The 9,547-nt window shown below is 30.5% G+C and overlaps 1 pseudogene; it reads right to left on the bottom strand.

Annotated features, from left to right (window-relative positions):
- Positions 1-1,536: 1,536 nt before the first annotated feature.
- Positions 1,537-9,346, bottom strand: LOC111635549 (annotated as a pseudogene).
- Positions 9,347-9,547: the final 201 nt, after the last annotated feature.

Genomic DNA, 9,547 nt, shown 5'->3' with positions numbered 1-9,547 from the left:
AATATGTAACAGTTTTTTTGTACAAAATTTTCAAAAATATTATTTTCAGTGACAAAATGTTAATGTTTGATTAAAATTCTTATTTTGCAGTGTGGAAACAAGTAAATCCATGCTATTTTTAATAAAACATTTGTCACTTAATGCAGCAAATTTGGGTTTCACTTTAATTTTTTCGTGTCCGTATAAATTTGAAACACACCTTATTATAAAATGGCAAAAAGCTTAATTTTGAATTTTAAGAGATGGGTTTTATAAAAAAAAATTATAAATGCTAATAACGAGTAAAATCGTCATTAAGCCCGATCCTATTGGAGATACACACGACGCGCAATATCTCCATACCCCTTAATTTTTAACCACGAAAACTTATTAGAATAAATTCCGCTAATAATCAAAATTTAAGAAATTTTCGACGAAAAAAAAAAAAAAGTAGAAGTTATTAAACTTCAAAGAGGGCGAAGAAAATCTTGCTCCTCCACACATAAACATTCATACATGCAGATAAAATCCGCGAATTTTTTTGCATTTCATTTTTCAAGGTGTCTTAAGTCGAAAAATATAAAAATCTGGGGAAGAGAACATTTTTTGCGTGATCTCCATAATTTTCCTCTGTAGAGCAGCCGGAAAAGTAATAATAAATTTGACTGAACACCGAAGACAGCAAATTCAATTCAGCCCTGGTTTGTGTTCCGTTCGAGAACAACTTTCGATCCATTCGATCGTTACGATAAAAATATACTAAAACGTCTCTCTCTGCTTCAATAATTCGAATATTTTTCCACATTGCATTTGCTGTACTTGAAGCAAATAAGCAGATGAAACTTAATGGCGCCACACGATATTTAAAATTCGAAAACCGTAAATTTCAATGTTCCTTTTGGACATTTAGAAACATAAAATTTATATCACTACGGTATTATACAGAAAAAGTGAGTTTTTAAAAGTATCATAATTATGTCAAACCCAAACAGAGTGGTTAATAAAGATGAATATTACAGTTCTGAATAAATGACACACATACCTAAATTATTAAAAATACAGTATGTAAATTCAACTTTGTAGAATTATTTTTTAATCAATGAAACCATTCTGTTTCGGTAGATAAAAGTAATTAAGAGCGGTATTTATAATTCAAAGGTAAAATTAACACTCACGGATGGCTGAAAGAGCCGAAAGCAATTCTTTACAATTATGGACTTTATTCAACAATGATAGAAGTATTGTTATTATTTATTATTTTTAAAGAGAATATTTCAAATGGATATCTATTCAATGAAATCAAGACGATATTCAAATAAAAAAAACTCTTCCTCGCAGGTTTATTCGTTATTCGTAACCAAACTAAATAATAAACGTATACTAAATAATGTATTTTAAATTTCAATTTATTAAAAAATAACTTTAAGAAACATTTCCTGTTCAATTCCTTAAAATCGAATACTTTTACAAAATATGAAAATAACAAATGAAGAAAATAAAACTTCAAACGTTTCTTGTTTTCAAGTTGAATGAAATCTAAATACGAATATTAGTACAGTACAAATAAATACTTGTGTTAACATTTTCTTCGGAAACAAATATCGTTATTCATTATTATCATGATATGTAATAATATGATGATTTAAATTACATTGAAAACGGAACTTTTGTAAGCAATAATTACACGAAAATGGCTTTTCCCCTGTATGAACTCGGAGATGCTCAATCAGATTTCCTCTCTTTGCAAAACTTCGTTTGCAATGATCACAGGTAAAGGGTTACTCCCCTGTGTGAGTTCGCAGATGTTTAATCAGATTTCCTTTCTGTGCAAATCTTCGCTTGCAATGATCACAGGTAAAGGGTTTCTCCCCTGTGTGAGTTCGCAGATGTTTAATCAGATTTCCTTTCTGTGCAAATCTTTGCTTGCAATGATCACAGGTATAGGGTTTCTCCCCTGTGTGAGTTCGCAGATGTTCAATCAGAGTTCTTTTCTGTGTAAAACTTCGTTTGCAATGATCCTGTGTGAGTTCGCAGATGTTCAATCAGAGTTCTTTTCAGTGCAAAACTTCGTTTGCAATGATCACAGGTAAAGGGTTTCTCCCCTGTGTGAGTCTTGACGTGGTACCATAAACTGCTGGAATGGAGGAACTGACGATTACAGAATTTGCAAAAGAGCCGTTCTCCAGTGTGAATCCTTTGATGACATTTTAAATTGGACTTCGAAGCGAATTCTTTCTTGCAACTACCACATCGATACCTCCAATTACTTGACTTATGATTATTTAAACCTGTAAAATACAATAAAATATAAATATTAAAAGCATTGTCTAAAGATCAAAAGTCTTTTCAATTTATTCTCAATCAAATATCTAAATTTAAGCACTCTATTTTTAACGTGCAGATAAAAAACTAATTTACAATTTTTAACGAGTTTCCTTAATTACTTAAATTAAAATTTAAGGGTTAAACCTATTCCCGTGATTTCACTAACAGGATACACCTGTGTTCACAAATATTACCAACAGGCATAAATACTGTCTCAAATTAATGTCATTTGTACAGTTTATTTTTCTAAAAACAATTTATATGCTGTTTGCAACAAAAATATATAGATAATCATCTTCATTTAATTTTCTGCTTTTCGTCCTTTGCAATGAAATATACTTTCTTCTTTGATGCATTCTTGTATGATTTCTTATGACTGGTTGCAGTTTTGGTCTTCCGTAAACCTAAGTTTAACACATTCTTCAGCTCTTACTAGAAATGCTCTTAATTGGTGGATGGTGCATCTGTAAATAACAAAAAGCTCTGTAAAACGAGATATGAAAATGGGATTAAAACATTACTATCTACATCACATTAAATATGTTAAAACTAAAACTAATTCTTCTGAAAATTCTTCGACATTTTGCTCCAGAAAAGTAAACCTTCATCGAAAACCTGAAAAAGAAAGAGATTCCAGTTAATATTCCTTATTAAAGTATATCTATTTACACACATTAAATTTCTTTCCATATAAAAAAAATATCTGCTAAAATCTCGACTTGTGATTTGTAAAAAATCTTCCTTTTGTGTTTTCCTTGTAATGTAATCAGCAAAGAAATTCTCTTCTTTATCAAGATTGTAGATCATTACGTTAGATTAATAAATTGTATTAATTCTATTAATTATCGAAGTCGAAACTAACTCTTAATGTAAAGCTTAAGTTAGCAGTAATTTGCTAAATATATTAACTTATTTTGGTAACCACTGATAAATAATTTATAGTCCAATAAAAATGAGACTAAGGGGTACTGAAATTAATTTAAACTTAAAACGTCAACTAGGACTTATCTATCATTAGGACTTATTATACTGGATAACTTGTTCTGCAAATTAAGTAAACAAAGTAAGAAAAACTATCTTTATTTAGCACCTGAACACATACACGATATCTTTGTGTTTCGAACCGGTCAGTATGTTTTTCGTCGACAATCTCTAAAAAATTTCAATTTAAAATTCCTACAAAATTATTTATTTAGAAAAATCATAAAAATTCCTGACAATAAAATAATTTAAAACTTACAATTTCTGGATTTTTAAGTACCTCCACGAAACCGACAATATTTAATGCAATATTCATTAATATCAATCCAAACATATTCCCGCTTTCAAAACAATATACTGTAATTAATTAAAAATCACGAAGATTGAATTTAACCCCACTTCATTTCTCCTTTTATACTTTCTCTCTCTATTAGATGATGCTATTCCATGATTGGTGTATTTCTCTTCCAGTGTTGTTATTTATTCTATATTTTTGATTAACTGCATCTCTATCAAAAATATTTTTGATAGAGATGCGTTCGTACAATTGTCTTTTATAATTATTTTTCACTTTTTTTTTTATTTTTACTGTGTTCAAATAAGTGGCGTGTCGTGACATTTAACGATAGACAAGCTGTGTTTCTGTAGAAAGACGACTTCCAGGGGCAATAAGTTAATTGCGTGTCAGCGATTGTCTAGGGTCCATTCGTATTCGTTTGTTCGATAAGTCAGAAAAACCGTGCACTTCTCTAAATGTATTTTTAATATCACAATTGCATTCCGAATCGCTAGCCACGATATAAGGACTAAAATTTAAAAAAAAACTTACTCGGTGAAATAAAATGTGTGATGAATATACAATTATACATACCTGGTACAAAATATTCTTCAATTGTACGAATATGCTTTTAAAGAAAATTATAATTAAATTTAGCTTTGTAAAGAAACGTACATACAAATAACATAAAATATTTTTTACTTTTTAAACCTTAAAACAATCCACTTAGTCAAATAGCTCCCTACCAGTGGTTAATGATTGGGATCAGAGACGGTCCTGCAGTGTATGCATACATGCGAGCTGCCAAATCCCGAAGGTGCCAATACCGGTCAATGTCAAATGCCTGTTTAGTCGCATCACTGGTATACCTCAAAGGATGTGACAGGGTTGTTGTAAATTTTAAACGTTTCTCACCATAGCTGTAAAAATCTAAATATGTTAAACTTAATAAATTGTCCGTCGTTTGTTTTCTAACTAATTCGTTTTAGGACCAGGTGGTGTCCACCGAAATTTCCAAAATTTACTTTTCAGTCACTCTCATTGAAATGGAAAAATTTCTTTCTTTATTACATTTAACATTACCAAGAAATCGGTCCCCACTGTACTCGACTAAAGATTGATACGGTTAAGCTTTTGTTTCAGCTTTTGTTTGTACTGGTTCCGACTCTTTCAGCAGGGTTCTGTCCCCAATTCCCTAATCGCTTAATTATTTAACTACTTCTTAAGAAATAATTCTACTTCTAATTCTACTTAAATTTAACTACTTCTTAAGTAGAAATAAGTCGAAACCGGTTACTTTGTACTCGAATATTTGTAGTCTCGGAAAAAAGTGGAAAGACAAATTTTTATGACGACAGATACATAAATCGTAAATTTAAGGAATGTAAATTCTAGAGCTTTTTCTGTACCTCGCGCATCTCTCTCATTCATTAAATTTAGTTGTAAATGATACTATCAAAGTAACAGTTGATTTTTTAACATTGTACAAGAATTGTACACGTTTTTTCTTACATCCCCTTATAAATGGCACATACGAAATCGTAATATAGTAATATTACGATTTACTGGTTTAACATCGAATTCCAAGTAATATAAGATGGGAGAGCGGAATAAAAATATCAAATATTTTAATGGATTATTTTTAACTTCTGTCTACTATACAGAACTATCATAAAAGTATACCAGTAAATACTTATCGGTTGGGTTAAGTTATAAATCTACTCATGATTCACATAATCAGGCGAGGGCGGCCAAAAATCCAGCGGGCAGGTGACTAACAGCCCAGAACCGGTCCTGGATAGAATCATTGGAAGCGTTATACGCGGGTAGCTTCCAGCATCTAAACCAGGTGAGGTTGGTGCTCTGTAAAGCGCATGCGCGAATAAGTATAATCTTGCTGTTTGAAAGCTGACAATATAGCGCTTCCATTCCGCCACTAATATTCGAATATACAATAGCGATCTTATCATTTTTTTCACGTGTAGTATAGAAATTTGTAATAAGATACATAATGCGATTATAATAAAATATTAATTTTAATTATATGAAAATAATCGCACAATATGTATTTATTTTTTAGAAAATACAAGGAAAGCGGTGGAAGCGCCGCTTCCCTAGTATGACAGCACGCCACTTGTTCAAATGCACTTCTCATCCCTTTAAACTACAATGTTCCGCTATCGCGGAATTTGCATAATTTTCTTTGATTGCACGAATATGTTCTTTTAATTTTACTTTTAGTTTTCTTTTTGTTTCCCCGATATATGTTTTCTTCTGGTTACAACTACAGTTAAAAAAATATACCATACCTTTTTCTTCTGTTATTTCGTATTTTTTGGTCGTTTCTATAACAAAGATGTTTTTTACTTCAAATATAATTTTGAAAAAGGCTAACCAGATAACAGAAAATATTAATTCGAAATAGAAATAGAGAAGTTAGATTAATTTATAAAAATATGTAAAACCGACACAGATTCCCAAAAATAATTAAATACAAATCTATTATTCCTATTAGTAAGAAATTTAATATATTTAAAATGTATATGGAATAAATAAAATATATAACAACTGAAACAGAGACCCAGAAACAAGTAGAGGAAAAAATAATTAAAATGTACCTACAAAATTTTTACTGGAAAAATGCATAGAAAAATTAGGAGATAAACAAACAAAAAAATTTAATAAATAAGGAGAAACAATTTGTAAAAATAGTGTATGCACCAAAGTTATTTGAAATAATTCAAAAAGTAATAGAAAGTAAAATAAATTTAATACTCGAAAAAATAAGTTCAACTAAAAAACATCTTTGTTATATATCAAAATACGAAATAACTAAAAATAGAAAAAGAAAAGTAATAATTAAATTAATTAAAAGAACATATTCGTTCGATCAAAGGGAATTATGCAAATTCTGCGACAGGGAAACACTGTAATTTAAAGAGATGCGAAGTGGATTTGAACGCAGTAAAAATAAAGAAAAAAACAAAGAAGAACAATTATAAAAGACAGTTGTACGAACACATCTACATAGTTAAACAGAAAGATAGAATAAATAACAAGACAGGAATAGAAATAGACCAATCATGAAACAGCATAATCTATAGAGGGAGAAAGGGAATTATTTATTATTAGAATATGTTTAAACCAATCTTCATTATTTTTAATTTGGGTATTGAAATTCTTACTTGTTTATAGAAAAAAGTAAGTTTGAGAATTTCGAGACAGCAGTTTTAACGTTGATTATTAAAGAATAGCAAAGGACTTAATTTTAAGTGTACAATTAGTTTCATCAAGTTCTGTAAATGCTAATAACAAGTAAAATCTTCATTAAGCCTAACCTCATGCGGGATACGACACGTGACCATCCTCTAACTCCCCTCCCCCTCCATCTTACATCACCAAAATTTAATAGTCTCAATGCTCCTTATACACAAGCTACTGTGTTCGAAATTTCGTTTATTATCTTTATTCCATCCTGATATATTAAATGGAATAGACAAAACACGCATCCACGGAATTTTTTACCGCTTCTGGGTTCAGGTCTCGAAACGTAAAGATTGCATATTTGACACTATTCCATTACTTTTCCTTGTTATATATACGTAACAGCCGGAAAGTAAAAGTAATGGTTCCAAGCAATGTTTAAAATCCATATGTAGTATACAGATGGTTCCAGATCGTATATTTTAAAAAAGTTCATTAAAAACAACTCACTAATTCCTAATGTTAAAAATACACTCTGTAAAAATAATATTCATATTTAATATTATTCAATAACACTATAATCAACACAATTACTAACATTTATCCTTTACTATTTCATACAAATTAAAAAATACTTTTCTATCTCTTGTACAGGGGTTAAAATAGAGGTTATTGCGTAGTTGCTTATCCTCGAAAAAGCCTGGAAAAATGCCTTCTGAAAAGTCTTTTAAGCGTAACTGGCACCTCTTTAGGCGTTAGAATCGTGAAAGAAACTAGAAAAATCCACGTGGCTAGCCCGTCCTGGCCAGGCGCGAACCCACGACCGAACTACTAGTGTTCGTTTGTCCAATAGTGGGCTATTTTTTATTATCTTATCACTACAATGATGCTTCTTTACTTTAATGTCCCTGGGGGACAATATTGTTCACCCTCTTTAAATCTTAACTCCTGTGCGTTTCGCGAAAATTTCTGAAATCTTGCTAGGTGGTTTATAGGAGGATTGACGCTGCTAAATTTTGGTGATTACATATCGAAGGGATGGAGCGATAAAGCACTTCATGATGATTTTATTTTAGGGTAGTTATTAAGTATAATTTTTTAATTTAAATTCATTAATTCTAATTTCTTATCCTTTATACCAGGGGTGTCCAACCCGCGGCCCGCGGGCCGCATGCGGCCCAAGGCAAGTTCCAATGCGGCCCAATAAACGTGTAACACAAATGTTTTAATTTTTTATTATTTATTTATTTCAATGGCATAAACTCAAAAAAAGTTTCACAAAGCCGTAAACCTTTATTCATATTTTATTTTTGAGTGAAAAGAAAATATTTCCAAATACTTGGAGATGTGTGAATGCGGAAGGATTACTAAATAAAGCTGGAGTTGTGACTCAAAGGATTATAGACCCAAATTTGGAAAAAGGAGGGAAAGATGAGAAAGGACAAAAGATGTAGTAGTGAGAAAGGTTAAATAGATCTTCTGTTCAGCAAATATGGACCCGTAATTTTTCAACCTTTTATACTTCTTTATTTTTTGTCCTTTGTCTCTTTATCCCGCACTTGGATCTATAATCTTTTGATTCGCAACTCCAGCTTTATTTAGTATTTCTTCCAACCTTGCAAGATTTGGCTATATTGGGCCAAATGTGGCTACTGTTTTTGGTTTGACATAAAAAATATCATTTGTCGCTTTGACTGCTTTTTCGGCTACATATTACAGTATTTATAATAATATTAATTGAATAAAAACGCACTTTAAAATGGCGTTTCGTCGCTTTTTATTAATTAGAGACCAAAAAAAACAAATGTTTGTGTTTTTGAAATAAATTTTCATTTGTCTCTTTTGTAATAAATGAATTTATCTATTTCTAAGTAAAAATTCAAGGTGTCTGTAGAAGTAATTTATTAAAATATCCTTTTTCTTGATAAAGTTTTAATACTTATTATTATAATCTAGACATGTTAATTTTTAAATATACTTGTATATTGGGCCACAAGTATATATTATATATACTTGTGGCCCAAAACTCCTTGACTTCTTCCAATGCGGCCCAGAGAAACAAAAAGGTTGGACACCCCTGCTTTATACAGTCAAACGTCAAGTTTCGAACGCCTCTGTTTACGAACAAAATTTTGAACGCATATTTGCTCCGGTTGCCGAATAATCTACTCCGCAAAAGCCGTCCACAGACGATCAACTCTATATTTCTTGTCTTAAATTACTTGTCGGTATCGATTTATTTGATTATATTTCACGCAATCAGATGCGAATCTCTATAGCACTTTGTAAAGTGTTTGTATCTGTTGGCGTGAAGGAACATTTTGCTTTTAATAAATACTGTATATAAATTACATATGGATCTCGATAATTTAATATTATATTGCACGTGTAGGTATTTTGTTGCATAAAATACAGCGAAAAAAAAACAACAAGTTGCGATCCGTTCAATAATTACAATAGAAAATATACTTTACCAGTTCTTTACTTCCATCCTCCATTTCCTTCTCAAATATGTAACGTAACCGTCAATTTTATTTTAAAAAAGAACAATTGGCGCCACCTAATTAAAATTTAAAAAAATTTTTAATTTTTAAAAGTGCAAAAATTAATTTTTTATTGGAATATTATTGAAATAAATAACTGTGAAGTATTATGAATATTGATTTATTAATGTAAGTATTATTAATGTTGGAGCCAAATAGCCATCAACGAAATGAGCGGCAAAACGAGGACAATTTGTCTTTGAATCTGTTCTCTATTCTTATAAATCATTTATTAGAG

This window comes from Centruroides sculpturatus, unplaced genomic scaffold, assembly GCF_000671375.1.
Source record: "Centruroides sculpturatus isolate CEXI.00-Female unplaced genomic scaffold, Cexi_2.0 scaffold708, whole genome shotgun sequence".
NCBI lineage: Eukaryota > Metazoa > Arthropoda > Arachnida > Scorpiones > Buthidae > Centruroides > Centruroides sculpturatus.
Note: the sequence above shows the minus strand (reverse complement) of the source record. Positions and strands in the feature narration are given on the sequence as shown.